The sequence below is a fragment of the Schistocerca americana genome, chromosome 1 (genome assembly GCF_021461395.2).
Source record: "Schistocerca americana isolate TAMUIC-IGC-003095 chromosome 1, iqSchAmer2.1, whole genome shotgun sequence".
In the NCBI taxonomy this organism is placed as follows: Eukaryota; Metazoa; Arthropoda; class Insecta; order Orthoptera; family Acrididae; genus Schistocerca; species Schistocerca americana.
The window spans coordinates 835068238-835088653 of NC_060119.1; the positions used below are offsets into that span (position 1 = coordinate 835068238).

The 20416-nt window shown below is 43.5% G+C and overlaps 1 protein-coding gene across 4 annotated transcripts in view; it reads left to right on the forward strand.

Annotated features, from left to right (window-relative positions):
- Positions 1-20416, forward strand: part of LOC124613104 (CAP-Gly domain-containing linker protein 1) — a 551251-nt gene that overhangs the window by 370756 nt on the left and 160079 nt on the right. The window lies entirely within an intron of this gene.

Here is a 20416-nt window from a genome sequence, read left to right on the forward strand (position 1 = left end):
AGACTGTCTGCATTTTCGCAGTTTCTTGCCAGTATCCGAAGTCTGCCAACCGCCTTATGTACGTCTGAACCTAAATGGTCATTCCATTTCAAATCCATACAAATTCTTTCTGCCAGACATTTGTACGAGTTGATTGCTATCTGATTTGCTGACGCAGTCACAGTAACCTACTTCTGGGGTTGTAAAGTGCACAGTATACATTTCTGTCAGTTAAAGCAAGTTTCCAACTTTTTCACCAATCTGAAATCTTATTTACATCTACGTTAATATTTCTGCAGCTTTGTTTAGCTAGTATTTCTGTGTAGATAATTTCTTTACCAGTAAGAAGTCTGAAGTTAATATAAATATGGTCTGCCAAACCATTAATATACAGCACAGACAACAAGGACACACCCGAAGATATTTCTACTTCTGTCGATGACTCTCCAACTAAACAATTCCTCAACCCAATCACAAATTTAATTTGATACGATACATGGCCGTACTTCTCTTAATAAACGTTGGTATGTTACCGAGTCAAGAAATTCTGCACCTACCTCATTACCAGCGACTACGGCTATCAGGATGTCATGCGAGAAAACCGCAGTTTCGGTTTCACATGATCGGTGTTTTCGGAATCGGGGCTGGTGGCCATAGTGGACATCATTCTGTTCTAGATACTTCATTACGCTTGAGATCTGAATATATTCTAGGATTCTACAAGCTATGGACGTCACTGAGTTTCGTGGATCACTGCCGCTACCCGTCTTGTAGACAGGGTGTGACTTCTGTTTTCTTCCAGTCACAGTGCTCGAATTACCTTCGTTTTGAGGATTCTTTTGTACTGATTGGCTCTAGTGTAGATAAACGGATGATGAAAAACTGCCTATCCTGCTTCTGGTAAACAAAAAAATTCAAAACTAAGTTTCCATTCTGTCTAAAAACTGCAGCATACATTGCTATAACCAGAACGAGCCTCGATCTCTGTGATGTCGACATGGAATTATAAAACAAAAAACGTTCAAGACCTAAGGGATACTCTTCGAACAATGGAAAAATGGAAGTTGGGAATTACTAGGGGAGAGAGACAAACAAACAAACAAATGGATCACGAAACGAATTGGAATGGAAGACGTGTTTGTGAAAGTATGAAAATGAACTGGAGGTAGCGACGTGAATCGGTTTTAGATACAGCCGAAAAGATTTTACTGGTTTTGCAATTTAGCTCATCCCGCAGTTCCCAGCTTATGGAGCTCCCTTGGTGCGTTGTTTTGGTACCGTAAGGGTTCACGAGCGCGAAATTTATTTCCGCAATGACTTTTGGAGCTGTCGTTCTCATGTTTTTCGCCACAATCCTCTTCAATGACAGTTCGTCACGAGCACTCACCACTCGTTTTTGTCCTCGTTGTGACTTAGCGGATGATGATTTTCAGCTTTCCCTGCATACGGTATAAATATTGGATATGGTGTCTCTTGAAACACCAAACATTTCCGCCTCCTTGGTTACGGCAGCAACCACAATACGAGCGCCAACAGTTTGCCCACATTCGAATGCACTGAGCTCCGACATAACGTAGGTTGTGCTCCTTCTCGGATACTAGCACAGTATCTTAACCACTACTCTACCGTGCTCAGTTTGCACATTCACACACACACGCACACATACACGAAACGAAAGGAACTGTGGATAGTCTCGACAAGGCCCAAGGCGCTAGCTATCGTTGAGTGGGCATGCGGCACGACTTGTATGTATCATCGCCCCACTCTTTGGTGTCGTCACCGTGACCTTCCGCAGCATTGGATGATACCTTTCAGCAAATACTTAAAATAGTTTCCACAACGAAACTTTGTCCCGAAACCTGGCAGAAAATCCAAAGAGGTTCTGGTCGTATGTAAAGTACGCTAGCGGCAAGACACAGTCAATGCCTTCACTGCGCGATAGCAATGGAAATACACTGAACAGCCAAAGAAACTGGTGCACCTGCCTAATATTGTGTAGGGTCCCCGCCATTCTGCAGAAGTGTCGCAACGCGACGTGGCATGGACTCGACTAATGTCTGAAGTAGTGCTGAAGGGAATTGACACCACGAATCCGGCAATGCCATCCATAAATTTATAAGAGTACGAGGGGGTGAAGATCTCTTCTGAACAGCACGTTGCAAGGCATCCCTGATGTGCTCAGAAATCTTCATGTCATTCATGTCTGGGGAGTTTGGTGGCCAGTGGAAGTGTTCAAACTCAGAAGAGTGTTCCTGCCGCCACTTTGTAGCAATTCTGGACGTATGGGGTGTCGCATTGTCCTGCTGGAATTGCCCAATGCACAATGGACATGAATGGACGCAGGTGATCGGACAGGATACTTACGTACGCGTCACCTGTCAGAGTGGTATCTAGACGTATCAGGGGTCCCATATCACTCCAGCTGCAAAGGGCCCCACACTATTGCAGAGCCCCCATCAGCTTGAACAGTCCCCTGCTGACATGCAGGGTCCATGGATTCATGAGGTTGTCTCCATACCCGTACACGTCCATCCGCTTCATACAATTTGAAACGCGAATTGTCCGGCCAGGCAACATGTTTCAGCCATCAGCAGTCCAATGTCGGCGTTGACGGTCCCAGGCGAGGCGTAAAGCTTTGTGTCATGTAGTCATCAAGGGTACACGAGTGGGCCTCCGGCTCCGAAAGCCCATATCGATGATGTTTCGTTTAATGGTTCGTACGCTGACACTTGCTGACGGCCCAACACTGGAATCTACAGCAGTTTGCGAAAGTGTTGCACGTCTGTCTCGTTGAACGATTGTCTTTATTCTTCGTTGGTCCCGTTCTTGCAGGATCCTTTTCGGCTGCAGCGATGTCGGAGATTTGATGTTTTACCAGATCCCTGATCTGACGGCACGCTCGTGAAATAATCGTACGGCAAAATGCCCACTTCATCGCTACCTCGGAGGGTGCTGTGTCCCATCGCTCGTGCGCTGACTGTAATAACACGTTGAAATTCACTTAAATATTGATAACCTGCCATTGTAGCAGTAGTAACCGATCTAACAACAGTGCCGGACACTTTTCTTATATAGGCGTTGCCGACCGCAACACCGTATTCTGCCTGTTTACATATCTCTGTATTTGAATACGCATGCTTATACCAGTTTCTTTGTTGCTTCAGTATACTACCGACGACAGTGTGCGAAATCGGAGTTATTAAACACAGCCATTCGAAATTCCTTCACCAAAGAAGCGAAGTAAATATTCCAGAATTCGATAAAGAATAGCTGCCAACATGAGTAACGTAGAAGTAGATATCCTCGGAGTAATGAAGAAACCTAAATCACTTAATAAAAGCAGGTCTTCCGGTCCAGACTGTATACCAATTAGGTTCCTTTCGGAGTATGCTGATGCATTAGCTCCATACTTAACAATCTTATACAACCGTTCGCTAGACGAAAGAGCCGTACCCAAAGACTGGAAAGTTGCACATGTTACATCAATACTCAAGAAAGGCAGTTGGAGTAATCCACTAAATTACAGGCCCATATCGTTAACGTCGATATGCAGCAAGATTTTAGAACATATATTGTGTTCGAACATTATGAATTACCTCGAAGAGAACGGTCTATTGACACACAGTAAACATGGAGTTGTGAAACACAATTAGATCTTTACATACACGAAGCGTTGAGTGCTATTGACAAGGGATTTCAAATTGATTCCGTATTTCTAGATTTTCAAAACGCTTTTGACACTGCACCACACAAGCGGCTTGTACTAAAATTGCGTGCTTATGGAATATCGTCTCAGTTATGTGACTATTCGTGATTTCCTTTCAGAGAAGTCACAGTTCGTAGTAAGTGACGGGAAGCGTTCCCCAATGTAGTGTTATAGGTCCTCTGCTCTTCCTTATCTATATAAATGATGTAAGAGACAATCTGAGCAGCCTTCTTACGCTGTGATGTCGTTCATTGTCTAGTAAAGTCATCAAAAGATCAAAACAAACTGCAAAAGGATTTAGAAAAATATCTATATGGTGCGAAAATTGGCAATTGACCCTAAATAATGAAAGTGTGTGGTCATCCACGTTAGTGCAGAAAGAAATCCGTTAAACTTCGGTTACACAATAAATCAGTCAAATCTAAAGCCAGTAAATTCAACTAAATACCTAGGCATTACAATTACGAACAATTTAAATCGGAAAGAATAGATAGGAAATGTTGGGAAGGCAAACCAAAGACTGCGTTTTATTGACGGAACACTTAGGAAATGAGACTGCCTACACTGTGCTTGTCCGTTCTCTTTTGAAGTACTGCTGGCGATCTGGGATTCTTACCAGATAGGATTAACGGAGTACATCGAGAAAGTTCAAACAAGAGCAGTAGGTTTTGTGTTATCGCAAAAGAGGAGTTAGAGTGTCATTGACATGATACAAGATTTGGGGTGGACAGCATGGAATTTCAGTCATCAGCTTTCTCTCTCCGAATGCGCAAATATTTTGTTGACGCCAACCTACGTAAGGAGAAACGATGCTCATAATAAAATAAGGGATATCAGAACTCGCACGGGTTCGCCTTTTCCGCGCGCTGATAGAGATTGAAATAATTGAGAATTATTCTGAAGGTTGTTCGATGAACCCTCTGCCGGGCACTTAAATGTGATTTGCAGAGTATCCATGTAGATGTAGGTGTAGATACAGAAACTTCCTGGCAGATATAGAAATTCAGTCCCCTGATATTAGTCATACTCAAAGAAAACTTCGCCTAATACTGGAAGCTTCCACAGCAGGTAATATGGCCTTTTTCTGTGGGTATGATGCACGTAGCTTTAGATTTTACATTTTGACTAAACCTTATGGCTATGCCATAGAATTTTTATGGATCATTTTACCGCTGACAACCTTATGATTTCGTTTTTCTAGTCGTTTAACATGTACAATGTGTTATTACTTCTGAGAAGACAGGTTTATGTTTGTCTAAACCTAGATAGAGGTTTGAATAAACTTTTGACGTGCAACTGGTTGGCTGTATGGCTGCCATTGTATGCATAATTCTACAGCTGCTGACAGTTTCGTCCCAGAGTTTTCTGTCGTTTTCGCTTATGAATTGTGTCCTTTTATTCGTTACGGTAGATCGTACTCCATAAGCAGTCGAAATCTCAATTGTTGAGAAAGAAAATTACACTAGGAAGAGAAATTGTTTCTTCGCAACTCCTGTTTATCTACGAACACAGAGTCCAGAACGCGCACTAACTGACAGGAAGCAAGTTGTTAAGACCCACGACATGTTGCGGAAACGGACACCTCCCGTTCGGAGAGGGCTGAGACGCCTAGGGCAACCATAAAGCCCGTGGGGCGTTAACGACAGCTTGCTACTCCGTTTCCATCGTCCGCTCCTAATATAATCAGTTCGAAGGCGGGCGCAGGAAACCTGTTCAGGCAATTATGTAAATAATCCGTGATTGCCCCCGACGTATACGTGAGAGCAGACACGTCCTAATAACTTGCGTTACTTACATGGATGGAGGGAATTTCCAGGCTTCCAGGAGTATGCGTTTCAAAATCCACTCAACATATTTAGGTTCTTGGAACAAAATATCTCGTTGTTTTTATTTCCTTCATTTTTTTCTGGGTGTTGTCGCAGCACAAGCTGTGATGAAAGAATCTCACGTATTGCATTTTCGAGAGCAAAGGTGACTGAAAACCGTTGCCGAAATTGGCGACATCCCTTTATATTTTTTAGCTTTTTTTATAAAATCCCGTAGACACCAAACTCATAAGAGACACAACACTGACTCAGGAAGGAACCATCGGTCGTGACCTTTTAACCGAGAAATCAAGCCACTCACGTAGTTTTCTACGAAAATCTGAGCAAAGTAGCGTTCCGTATAAAATCACTTCAGATGAACGCACGAATTCCATTGTAGCAGGAAAGAAACTTAAAAGTTTATTGTTTCGTCGGCGTTAGGACAGAGCCCAACCGCAGTTGTAGTATTGGGTGGAAGGAGGTGTGAGAGAAAGAGAAGAGGCCTTGTCATGTTTAAACAAGCATTCCGACAATCACATGCATTGATTCAGGGAAGCTGCGAAAATAACTTTTACTAAAACGATAAAAATGGGAAAAAAAAGTTTCTTCGGCGTGGAATCTAACCCATCCACTCCATAATGAGCCTACTGTATAAGACTTCTGTGACTAGCTTCTTTGCCGGCCGCGGTGGTCTCGCGGTTCTAGGCGCGCAGTCCGGAACCGCGCGACTGCTACGGTCGCAGGTTCGAATCCTGCCTCGGGCATGGATGTGTGTGATGTCCTTAGGTTAGTTAGGTTTAAGTAGTTCTAAGTTCTAGGGGACTGATGACCACAGCTGTTAAGTCCCATAGTGCTCAGAGCCATTAGAACCATTTGACTAGCTTCTTTGTGAACATAATACGCAATCATGTTCGCTTTAGCTCACACAGCAGATACACTCAAATTCTCCTCTGTGTTCTTTGTGTTTAGAACTGCTTCAGATTTGACTACCGTGTTTGAACGTGCCCATGACCACTTCTGAATTCTACGTCAATCAACTTAGGTGCCCAGTGTGTCTAGAAGCAGTGATGTGCCACTCGCAACGATGTAGCACGGCGTAAGAACAGTAGTGGTAAATACATGCTAACCGAAAGGAAACCGGAGTAGTATGTCATGCCTGTTTCAAACACCACAGGAAATCCTGCGGTCAGCGAGTACAGAGCCAAACAACCAGTTTCCGAGCGATCGCTGCGATGTGAAATGGATTCTTCGTTCATTTGGGCCTGCGGTATACTACAGGTCAGATAATGACATTATGAAGAAGGTCCAGAGTAACTGCAGTGTAATTATCAGGCTTTATTTCACGACAGGCCTGTTTCGGATGTCATTGCCATCTTCATCAGCCTGTGAATACAATGTTGGTGAGATCATTTACTTTCATAATGCACCTTCCATATTTGATTGATTACATATTGGTACTGAAAAACATCTAGGTGAACTTGGTGACGATATTCCATCGATAGTAAACTGTCATGTAAATGTGGGTGCTCAGTTGGCGGTGATAAAATTACGTAACTGTAATATTTGTTATACGTTGAATATGCTTTGACAGTAATTTGGCAGTTCTATTACTATGATGATGCGTGTTTATAAAGTATATGCAAATAGGCATCGGTGATGGTGTTTCTAAATGGTTGGATTTCGACGTAGGCTGTCTTTGATTGTTGTGTATTATTTGTTTTTAATTTTATCCCTTTCCATGTTTCAGTATTTCAATAAAGTTTTTTATGTAGAAGTTGTGTTTAAAATCTGTATGTTCGTTTAATATTTCCTGTGGATAGTTTCTCATGTACATACAAATTTCTAATCCTTCAAGAAAGTTCATAGTGGGACCTTTGGATATTCTGTGCAATATTTGCAGTGCATTTTGAATTTTATCGTTAGCGTGAAGTTGACTTTTCACATGGAGAAAGAAGTTCAATCGGTTACTGCCGCTAATATTAAACGAACATACAGAATTTAAACACAAATTCTATCTGAAAAAACTTATTGAAATACTACTGGAATACGAAAAGGGATAAAATTAAAAACAAATAATATACTACAGCCAATTATAGTCTACGTCAAAATGCAACTAGTGAGAAATAACATCATCGCTGGTCTGCATGCGTATACTTTGTAAGTATATAACATCGTAGAAATAAATTGTAAAATTATTGTCAAAACTTATTTGGATAAAGAGAAATGTTCGATACGATTCGTTAGCTTTGACCAGTGACATAGGAAACGTGCGATAAACGCCGGAAACAATATGGCGACTATAACGTGATGTTATTGGCGATTGGTACAGATCAGTCTCTCGCCACAATCAGTTTTTTTTTTTTTAATATCACGTGCGTTGACTTCGCCAACTCACAACCAAACTGTCAGCTTCCAAGCTAACTTAGGCTTCGGGCAAAGCTACAAATCATTCTGTCACCACAACCTTGTTTTTTTAATGTATTGTTATCGCACTCTTTGGATTTGCCACCTGAGAGCCGAACTGTTGCCTTCTAACCTATCCGATATCTCGGGCAAGCTACAGATCAATGTGTCACCATAACCAGTTTTATTTATTTATTGCTGTCAAATTCGTTGGCTTCGCCAGCTAACAGCAAAAATACGAATATACGCACCAAAAGGTGGCATGACAGCAGCTATTAACATTACGTTACTGGCCAAAGCCGATGACTCTACCCAACGTTTCTCTTGACCCACATATTCCATGTACAAGAAATTTACAGTTACGTAATTTTACCAACTACGGAGCATTGAAAGTTACGTGACAGTTTACTATCGATGTAATATGGACGTCAAGTTCACTTATACGTAAGTGCCAATATGTAATCAATCAAGAATGCAAGGCTCATCTGAAATAGATCTGTCGTCAAATAAAGACTGTCACTTTCAAGGCAGCTGTCCCGGGTCTTCTTTTTAATAATGGAAATAGATACAATGACCATTTGGAATTTGGTACCTCGGAAAGGAGGACATTGTTGTGGCAAATAAAGGTGCACCTTTTCAGTGGGCCGAACAACACAAAAACTAGACAGTAAGCAGACTGGAGCGTGTAGCATGGTCCGACAAGCCGCGACTTTGCCTCCTGCTAGATGGCGCGAGGCGTCGCGTGCACTGATGGTCCAATCAGACGTTCAACCTGCAGTATGTGGAGGATGTAGTTTAGATCGGACTTGGCTCTCTGAGGTTTCAAGTGTGTTTTTCGTACTCAGTCAGGTTACCGTGAATGTCAACCAGAGCGTTTATTTCAACGTTCTCGGTGACCTAGTGTTGCGGCGCTTCCTTCTACATCTTTATGATGAGTTTCCTATGGACACTCCCCCTGCGACGTTCAGTTTATCTGTTGTTTTGTTGCATTCGCTTTTGAAGAATCTTCTTGAAGTCTTACATCTCTCCGGACTGGAATAACATACTAAGAATTGATGTCAGGTGGGAGAGATTCAAAGGATATTAACTGGATACAAAATGAATTTTAGCGGTGGTTAATCCTAATACGTTTTCGCTGTGTTACAGTTGGTGGCCAGTTCCTGTATGTATAGGTAAATGAAAGCGCATCATCCTAGAAATACCGTAAGGAAGGATAATCACGAATAACCCAACTACACACATCAAAAGAAGTTTTGCATCACCTCGGTTCCGAGAGTTCCGGAACCTGTACAGAAAATTGGAATAGAGATCAACATAAACATCATTTCCGACCTTTTTATTGCCCTTGAAAACCATACATTGCATACTGTACCACCACACAGCAAGACCTTCAGAGGTAGTGGTCCAGATTGCTGTACACACCGGTACCTCTAATACCCAGTAGCACATCCTCTTGCATTGATGCATGCCTGAATTCGCCGTGGCATACTATCCACAAGTTCATCAAGGCGCTGTTGTTCCAGATTGTCCCACTCCTCAACGGCGATTCGGCGTAAATCCCTCAGAGTGGTTGGTGGGTCGCGTCGTCCATAAACAGCCCTTTTCAGTCTATCCCAGGCATGTTCGATAGTGTTCATGTCTGGAGAACATGCTGGCCACTCTAGTCGAGCAATGTCGTTATCCTGAAGGAAATCATTCACAAGACGTGCACGATGAGGGCGCGAATTGTCGTCCATGAAGACGAATGCCTCGCCAATATGCTGCCGATATAGTTGCACTGTCGGTCGGAGGATGGCATTCACGTATCGTACAGCCGTTACGGCGTCCTCCATGACCACCAGCGGCGTACGTCGGCCCCACATAATGCCACCCCAAAACAGCAGGGAACCTCCAACTTGCTGCGCCGGCCGGGGTGCCCGAGCGGTTCTAGGCGCTACAGTCTGGATCCGTGCGACCACTATGGTCGCAGGTTCGAATCCTACCTCGAGCATGGATGTGTGTGATGTCCTTAGGTTAGTTAGGTTTAAGTAGTTCTAAGTTCTAGGGGACTGATGACCTCAGAAGTTAAGTCCCATAGTGCTCAGAGCCATTTTGAACCAACTTGCTGCACTCCCTGGGAAGGCTTTCAGCCTGACCGGGTTGCCTCCACACACGTCTCCGACGATTGTTTGGTTGAAGGCATATGCGACACTCATCGGTGAAGAGAACGTGATGCAAATCCTGAGCGGTACATTCAGCATGTTGTCGGGCCTATCTGTACCGCGCTGCATGGACCTCGCCATGGACGTCGGAAGTGGAAGTTGCGCATCGTGCAGCATAGTACGCACAGTTTGAGTCGTACCACGACGACCTGTTGCTGCACTAAAAGCATTATTCAACATTGTGACGTTGCTGTCAGGGTTCCTCCGAGCCATAATCCGTAGGCAGTGATCATCCACTGCAGTACTAGCCCTTGGGCGGCCTGAGCGAGGCATGTCATCGACAGATTCAGGTTAGTGATATGCACATTTTCACACATCCCGACATATTGATGCTATCTGAGTAGGCGTCAGCAACAAACTATTAAGCCAACTGCCAAAGAGATGTTAACTGTGTATGACTCGGACGAGGACTGTCACGCGATCCGGCATAGAGATGTTAACTGTACATTGGCTGACCGCCAACTGGCGATTTACATGATGTGAATTCTGGAATTACATAATGCTTTGAGATTATGTTAGGTTAGATACTTCTATGTACTCGATAAAACTTTATTACTGTTGGTTTTATGACAAAACTACATGGGACGTTATTATTACGCGGTTGTCGGAATCCCATATTTACGAGCATGGCATCCGTTTTGAAATAAATCTTTGTGGTTCTAGATTATTCGAAATTTTAATTACCGATTGAATTAAGTAGTGAGTGGCGTTGTTTAACGCATAAAAATACAGCAATAAAATTATGTGTTCAAAGTTTAGCATCTCACAGTCATTAAAGCGAAATAATTTATTCAAATACCGAGGGCCTGAATTTTTCATGTCAGTTATTTCATCAGTTAATTATTGCTACAGAATTTCAAATATGTTCTTGGGAAGTTGGAAATGCCTACTTACAAGTGATTGTTAATAGCAACTCCCCTACAGCTTCTTAACTCACAAGGCTTTTTCCTTATATGATGTTACCGTAACTTGAATTAACTCTAACTTTTAACTGCCAGATCTTTCAGTAACACTAATTACATTATTGTAATCAGGAACATAATTATAACGAACCGAGCTACAAGTTTAAATGAGATTTTGCATAATTAACAGTTTCACACATTCCTTTACTTACGGTTCAAATGACTCTGAGCACTATGGGACTTAACATCTGAGGTCATCAGTCCAATAGAACTTAGAACTACTCAAACCTAACTAACCTAAGAACACCACACACATCCATGCCCAAGGCAGGATTCGAACCAGCGACCGTAGCGGTCGCGCGGTTCCAGACTGAAGCGCTCGGCCACTCCTGCCGGCCTTTACTTACGGTATATCATGCGTGCACTGCATTTGATATAGAATGTAGAATGAAAATAATAGTTGTTCTTACGAAGGGGAAACATAAAATGGGTTAAACAGCAGCTTACTACATCTCACCTGTTTCAAGTTGACAAGACCCATGTCACAGGATTGTGCGCATAGTTCCTCGATTGACGAAGTCTCATGCACGCTGTTGCAACCCGACTAACCCCATAGAAAATGTCTGGACTATTTGGAACAATGGGTGAAGCGTAGCAGTCAGAATCCCCGCAGCTTCATATCTCTACGGCATCTAATCATTCATGAATGGCTTCACTTGGACAGGGCATACGTGAAGCAACTTCCTAACCGAATCGAGCTCATTAGCAAAACTAGATGTGGTGTTACACGGTATTAGCTTCATATCTCATGAAGTTGATTAATTTAGTATCTGGTGTGCCTTATATTCATGTTGCGGCCATTTTTTGTATTCAAACGGTCTCCTGTCCAGGTACGTTAACCGGCAACCGCCCAAAAATACTGGCACTTCTGTACAAGTGATAGAAGTTGACGAATAAGGAAGAAGGAGTTGTGTGACGTAAACGAAAGTTGGGAGGCGTGTTTCTAAATCTGAAAGACGATGTCAATTCAAATCTTGCGTTAGTGTGTCGGTAGTAGCGCCACTATGAGGATACAAGTCAGGTTTGCTTTAAATACAGGCTGTAACGGTTGTGAGCGTTAATTACCTTTGAGGTTGGATATGATGAGTTAATGTTAGTCAACAATTACTTTAAGGCCACTAAGAGGCCATTATCAACACCTCACTGAGTTTGAGAGGCCATTATCTACACCTCACTGAGTTTGAACGAGGTCATGTTATAGGGCTACGACTAGCTGGATGTTCGTACTGCGACACTGCAGAAAGATTTGGCGGGAATGTAACCGCTGTACATAGTACTGGCAGCTGTGGTCACGAGAATGTACGGTCTCAAGAAAACCGATCTCCGTACGGTCACGTGGCACTACGGTGAGGGAAGACCATTGTGTTCGGCATACAGCTGTGTCACATCGTAGAGCATCTGCAGCAGCAAACTGAGCAGCATTTGGCGCCACAATAATGTAACGAACTGTTGCAAATCGGTTACTTCAAGGGCAGCTCCGAGCTAGGCGTCCTGTACCGTTCATTGCACTGACCCCAAACCATCACCATTTGCAACTTCAGAGCTCACTAGAGGGCAGTGTTTTCTGATGAAAGCTGGTTCTGCCTCGGTGTTTTCTGATGAAAGCTGGTTCTGCCTCGGTGCCAGTGATGGCCGTGTGTGGGAGAGTCAGTTGAGGACTTGCACCCAACCTGTCTGTGTGCTAGATACGCTAGACCTACTCCTGGAATTATGATCTGGGGCACGATTTCGTATGACAGCAGGAACATTCTAGTGGCTGTCCCACGCATCCTGACTGCAAAATTGTACGTTAGTCTGGTGATGCTGCCACTCATGAACAGTAATCCAGGGGATGTTTTCCAACAGGATAACGCTTGCCCATATACCGCTGTTGTAGCCCAACATGCTCTCAAGTTTTTCGACATGTTGCCTTATCCTGTACGATCACCAGATCTGTTTCCAGATGAGCACATATCGACATCATCGGACGACAACTCCAGGGCCCTCATCCACAACCAACATTATCCGCCCCTGTATTGACTGACCAAGTGCAACAGGCATAGAACTACATCCCACAAACTAACATCTGGCACTCATGTTACACAATTCATCCACGTTTGCATTCTTGCGTTCAATATTCTGGCCGTTACACCGGATGTTAATGTATCGGCATTTCACAGTTCCAATGGCTTGACAAGTAAACGAGTAAGTCACATCTCGAAGAGAAAAGGTGCTGGTAGTGAGGATGTTTACGTTCAAATAGTATAGTATTTTGACAGAAGTCAATGCACGATTGGCGTGGAATTTCAAAGTACCCAATATCTTCTCGAGGGAAGTTATTGCTTTTCGTATCACAGTTAATTCATAAATTTCTGTTCCACTAGGACCACTAGAAAACGGTAATTGTCGTCGCTCGTCGTCAAATAATTACTGAACGAATATTCACTCTGCCGGCCGAAGTGTCCGTGCGGTTCTAGGCGCTGCAGTCTGGAACCGCGAGACCGATACGGTCACAGGTTCGAGCCCTGCCTCGGGCATGGATGTTTGTGATGTCCTTAGGTTAGTTAGGTTTAACTAGTTCTAAGTTCCAGGGGACTAATGACCTCAGAAGTTGAGTCCCATAGTGCTCAGAGCCATTTGAACCATTTGAATATTCATTCTCCAAAATAAGTTGTTTTCTTTCGAACAACTATTAAGCTTACCCTTTCCTGTCATTTGTTCATTCATCCACCTTTTCGGTTTCCGTACTTCAGTCGGTAAATACGGAATCCTTATACGATCACTTTGTTGGCCGTCTGTCTATATGTCTATCTGATGGTTAAAACCCCTTTTTCTCAGGGAGGGGTAGACGTATCAAGTTCAAACTTGAGTCACGTACTGAGGTCTATTTCCCATGGTGGCGTATAAAATTTAAGCTTCTTAGTCAGTGTACTCAAAAGATGCGGATTTATGTCACATCTTTTGCTACTGGCGAACACATTCATCAAAACCAATAAGGTACTTCCCGTTGACCTAAAATCATGAAATTTGCCAAGCGACAAGGTTTAACAGCACAGATAAAGAAAAACTACGAAAATTGTTAATTTGTAATTATGTCGCATGAAATATATATAATTTGTTATCCGACTGTCGGTCTGTCCCGCTGTTAAGACTCCTTTTTCTCGGGAATAACAGTAGTAAATGCGAAATCACACAAAAAATTAAAATTAAAACATTCCCGGCAATCTTTAAACTGCTGGGACCGATATCTTGCTAGTATCGATTTCGATAATGGGCAACATATTCGAGAGTCTCAATTCCAAGGATTGACGAACAGTTTATATACATAATTAAGTTTATCCGTAACTCTCAAAAGACTAGTCCTACACACATTTGTCAATTATTTTGATCCATAATGAGTGTCTTCTTATTTTCTTGTTACTCACTGCCCCAGCATATAATGCAGCGGCCGCAGAAAAAGCGACAACTGCCGATTTCTTTGTAGCCCTCGACGCCACGATAGCGTGGGCGTCCACAGAAATTTATTCAAGAGGCGGCAAAAAGTTGCTACTTTTTGTATACGAATGGTTGTGTGAGTGTAGGAATGCATAGTGCCCCAAAAACTATGTTTGACTGGAACCGCACAAACCCTATGGTATCTCAAACGATAGTATTCACTCAGTGCTTGTAGGTACACCGAAATTGTAAGCATATTTCGATAGTACATATTTTTATAGCATTAATATGAATATGAATGACACCATTTTTATTCTAGGATCTGAAATTAATCTTCGCCATGATTATGTTCATGATGTTTAATGCGCTTTTCTCTAGAATTGGGTGGCCTAGCGGTTCTAGGTGCTTCAGTCCGGAACCGCGCGACCACTACGGTCGCAGATTCTAATCCTGCCTCGGGCATGGATGTGTGTGATGTCCTTAGGTTAGTTAGGTTTAAGTAGTTCTACGTCCTAGGGGACTGATGAGCTCAGCAGTTAAGTACCATAGTGCTCAGAGCCATTTGAGCCATTAGAATTGTTTTACTCTGCTTATTGAAAATATTTTAATTTTCAATGAAAATTAAAATTTTGAAATATAAAAATGCCAGAACGACTGAGAAAATCTTGTTGAGTAGCAATAGGGTAATTTACAAGAATGATTGCCAATCGAAGTCGCGGGGTCCAAACGATACAAATCGAACGTGCGATTGTAAATCGATCATACGACTCTGGTGGCGGGCGTTTTGATCAATTATTTATTATCGTCATTTTTATTTGTTTTCCGTCGTTCCCTTAGTTGCTGTAAGCCTCATACCTCTGCAAACTAATGGCAAAAAGGGATTTGTTCCCGTAGCGTACACGTGAAATTGACTTTCACATAAGGACAACACCGACGACGAGTAAGGTAAGTCATTTCCTTTGTAGTTACAATTATTTTTGTAACGGTCTTCTTTTGTCACTGCTGTGGTGACCACCGTAAACATACTCATAACGCACGCCACCAGAGTCGCACGATCGATTTAGGATCGCACGTTAGATATTTATCGTTTGGACCCCGCTACTTCGATAGGTAATCTTCGATAGGTAATCATACTTGGAAATTACCAGCAGTGGAACCAATAATGCAAAATGCCAGATTAATACTGCTCAAAGTACAGAAACAGAAATAAACCTTTAAAAAATCCACATTATTTCCTATGATCTGCGATTTAGTTATGTGCGTGTCGTTCTGTTGTATGCTTTGTGGCGTGTCTAACCGCGTGCTCTTCCCGTACACTTTAGCGCGCGCTTTAAGGAACGCGTAAATGGCTGCTAAGTCCGACGTCATTGGTGGGGAGACGCTTGTTTTTAGTTTTCCGTAAGTTTATCGAGCCACTTTTGTTACGCCAAGTGAGGCAGTGCAATAGAAATGTACAAGGTATTTTTTTTTTTAGTTTGTTGTTTGTTAACTGCTTTACATTGATCTTTAAAGATATAATAAAAAAGAACAGCCTATTCCTCCAAGCAATGTGATTTGAGACTGTGTATAGTTCCTTGTCTTGCACTGTAACATACATAAAAATGTTCTTGAATTGTATACCTTTTAGTTCATTCCGAAGCTGTCTTAATATCAGTAAACTAGAACATGGGCGAAGCTGTGTTCTAAGAAAAAAGTGAGCTGGTGTCGAGAGGGATGTGTACATGCTAGTTAGCTAGCTATGCTAGTGCATTGACCTTACATTCGTACAAGGTACGGATTACTCCTCTATAAACATCATCTTAAAAATATTGAGAACGCTGGTTAGCGCGTAGTGTTTAGAATTAATGTAGAGTACTCTGCGTGATCAGTGGCTACGTGACTGGAAAAGATAGAAAGTGGAAGTCTGAGCGGAATTACATACTATGACATGAAATGATACCACGCAGAGCGTTCAGATATGCAGCTACGACAGGGTAGATTCTTGACCGAATGCTGTTCGTTCGCGCCCGCCTCCTTTCTACACAGCTGTTGCGGTGGTAAGGACAGTTTACGCTAGCCGTCACCGGAACGGAACAGAACGGCAGGCGGTAAGCACCAAATGATGGAGGGTTCAAACGTGATTAAAAGAAATAGTCCGAATTAGTATCAAAATTAAAGAACTGACAATATTATTTAATAATGGCCAAAGCACACTCATTATGGATGTTGAAGGTTAAGTTTGCATGGTAAAGTGCTGAGAAATAAAATAATAGAGAAAGTGCTATCAAAACATTTCAAAATATCAACATTTGATTGCTAGTGAAAATATATACAGGGTTTCCCCTGGAGGAATGGTCAGTATTCAGCGATATGACAGGAACGACATTTAAAAGAAAAGGAAGAAAAAAAGAAGACGTGTAGTAACCATGGACTGCCGGCCGGTGTGGCCGCGCGATTCTAGGCGCGTCAGTCTGGAACCGCGTGACCGCTACGGTCGCAGGTTCGAATCCTGCCTCGGGCATGGATGTGTGTGATGTCCTTAGGTTAGTTAGGTTTAAGTAGTTGTAAGTTCTAGGGGACGGATGACCACAGATGTTGAGTCCCATAGTGCTCAGATCCATTTGAACCATAACCATGGGCTCTAAAACGCATACCTTAAGAGCCATGAGCACTTGTTCAGTAGAAGAGATGTGTTTCACAGAATCAAAAATGAACACTTGCTCATAGTTCTTAAGGTATGCACTTTAATGGACTTTTTTTTCTTATTTTGGTCCATAGTATCACCTCTCAAAATATGGGAAGCAAAGAGCCTGCAGAGATTTTTTTCACAATATCGAAGATGAAGTGCTTCTCGTAGCACATAAGGTGTGCGTTTTAAAGCCCATGTTTACTAGACTTTTTTTCTACGAATTATCATTCCTGAATACTGACCATTCCTGCTGGGACAATGTATATACTAACACATCAAACAATGTCTGTAAGGGAATTCACAAAGCACTTTTAACTTATGCATTGTGTTTTTTTTCTTCCTCCAGTACAAAATTACGGCAACTACAATAGAGCTGAATTTTTCACTGCTAAAAGTAGTTGTTTAATGAAGATTGTTCCACCAATTTATGTTTTCATTTATGCACAGTGTAGGCTTTTTCTCCGACTAAGTATTGTAAAACGCAAGTGATTTCTTGCTTTCAGGTATCTGCTAACTTTTATTGAAAAACAGTCGTGGAAAAATATCCAAGTCTTCATGCAGTGTTTCACGAAAACAAAGGAAAATAATAAAATGACGACTAAGAAAACGCAAAAGCGCATAGTCCACTACTGTTACGTTTTTGAGAGCATAACAAATACAGTATTGGCCATTAAAATTGCTACACCAAGAAGAAATGCAGATGATAAGCGGGTATTCATTGGACAAATATATTATACTAGAACTGACATGTGATTTACATTTTCACGCAATTTGGGTGCGTAGATCCTGAGAAATCAGTACCCAGAACAACCACCTCTGGCCGTAATAACGGCCTTGATACGCCTGGGCATTGAGTCAAACAGAGCTTGGATGGCGTGTACAGGTACAGCTGCCCATGCAGCTTCAACACGATACCACAGTTCATCAAGAGTAGTGACTGGCGTACTGTGACGAGCCAGTTGCTCGCCCACCATTGACCAGACGTTTTCAGTTGGTGAGAGATCTGGAGAATGTGCTGGCCAGGGTAGCAGTCGAACATTTTCTGTATCCAGAAAGGCCCGTACAGGACCTGCAACATGCGGTCGTGAATTATCCTGCTGAAATGTAGGATTTCGCAGGGATCGAATGAAGGGTAGAGCCACGGGTCATAACACATCTGAAGTGTAACGTCCACTGTTCAAAGTGGCGTCAGTGCGAACAAGAGATGATCGAGACGCGTAACCAATGACATCCCATACCGTCACGCCGGGTGATACGCCAGTATGGCGATGACGAATACACGCTTTCAATGTGTGTTCACCACCATGTCGCCAAACACGGATGCGACCATCATGATGCTGTAAACAGAACCTGGATTCATCCGAAAAAATGACGTTTTGCCAATCGTGCACCCAGGTTCGTCGTTGAGTACACCATCGCAGGCGCTCCTGTGATGCAGCGTCAAGGATAAGCGCAGCCATGGTCTCCGAGCTCATAGTCCATGCTGCTGCAAACGTCGTCGAACTGTTCGTGCAGATGGTTGTTATCTTGCAAACGTCCCCATCTGTTGACTCAGGGATCGAGACTGGCTGCACGATCCGCTACAGCCGTGCGGATAAGATGCCTGTCATCTCTACTGCTAGTGATACGAGGCCGTTGGAATCCAGCACGGCGTTCCGTATTACCCTCCTGAACCCGTCGATTCCATATTCTGCTCACAGTCATTGGATATCGACCAACGCGAGCAGCAATGTCGCGATACGATAAACCACAATCGCAATAGGCTACAATGTGACCTTTATGAAAGTAGGAAAGGTGATGGTACGCATTTCTGTTCGTTACACGAGGCATCACAACAACGTTTCACCAGGCAACGCCGGTCAACTGCTGTCTGTGTATGAGAAATCGGTTGGGAACTTTCCTCATGTCAGCACGTTGTAGTAGTCGCCACCGGTGCCAACCTTGTGTGAATGCTCTGAAAAGCTTATCGTCTGCATATCACAGCATCTTCTTCCTGTAGGTTAAATTTCGCGTCTGTAGCACGTCATCTTCGTAGTGTAGCAATTTTAATGGCCAGTAGTGTACATCAACTTTCCATGTTAGATGCCCCCACCAACGTCCCGTTCCGTTGACGGCATGTACATGCCACTATTTGAAGTGCATTGTGGAGTATTTCGACGTTCCGTTCTCTCGCGTGAATGGGCCATAAACCAGGCGTGCGCTATCTGGATTCCAGGCAAAACGACGGGTCACGAGATTTTATAGTCACCCAGAAAGCTTGTCTTATTCTTATCGAGCACGCGGGGAATAGTTAATAAACTGAGCGGCCCTCCTCCATTTTTCGTCGGGTGAAGCAGCGGCGCGTCGCCGTGGCAGGGAGTGAGGCCGGGGCCCTCGCCACGGCTAGTGGGTCGCCGTGTTCCGCTCGGGCGCGCCCCGGGTCAGCCGCGGCGCCCGCTCCGCCGGTGCTCTGCTCGCAACACGCGCGCCCTTAACGGCACTTCGGTCCGCATCACCATCACATGGCACGCCGCCCGCGACGGGGGTGTCTGGTTTCTTACACTCCTCACACGGGCGGATCAGATGTCAACGCTCCTTATGAGGGCACGTGAAAATATCCTGTCGATACACAACACCAACGCGAATATGGAAACCGGCCTATGATCACCAACATCGAAAAAATGTGCACTGTTGTTATTTTCTACTTTCATGGCACAGTTCAAACCGGACATTCGTGCTCTCGCCTTGTCCCTTTCTCATTCAAACTCTCCACCACCAGTTCGTGACGGTACTGCACTGAAAAGCCGAAGAAACTGGTACACCTGCCTAATATCGTGTAGGGCCCCCGCGAGCACGCGGAAGTGCCGCAACACGGTATACCGTGGAGTCGACTAATGTCTGAAGTAGTGCTGGAGGTAATTGACACCATGAATCCTCCAGGGCTGTCCATAAATCCGTGAGAGTACGAGGGGGTGGAAATCTATTCTGAACAGCACGTTGCAAGGCATACCAGATTTGCTCAATAATGTTCACGGTTGGGGAGTTTGGTGGCCATCGGAAGTGTTTAACTCGGAAGAGTGTTCCTAGAGCCACTCTATAGCATTTCTGGACGTGTGAGATGTCGTATTGTCCTGCTGCAATTGCCCAAGTCCGTCGGAATGCACAACGGATATGAATGGATGCAGGTGATCAGACACGATGCTTATGTAAGTGTCACCTGTCAGAATCATGTCTGAACTTATCAGTGGTCCCATATCACTCCAACTGCAAACGCCCCACACCATTACAGAGCTTCCATC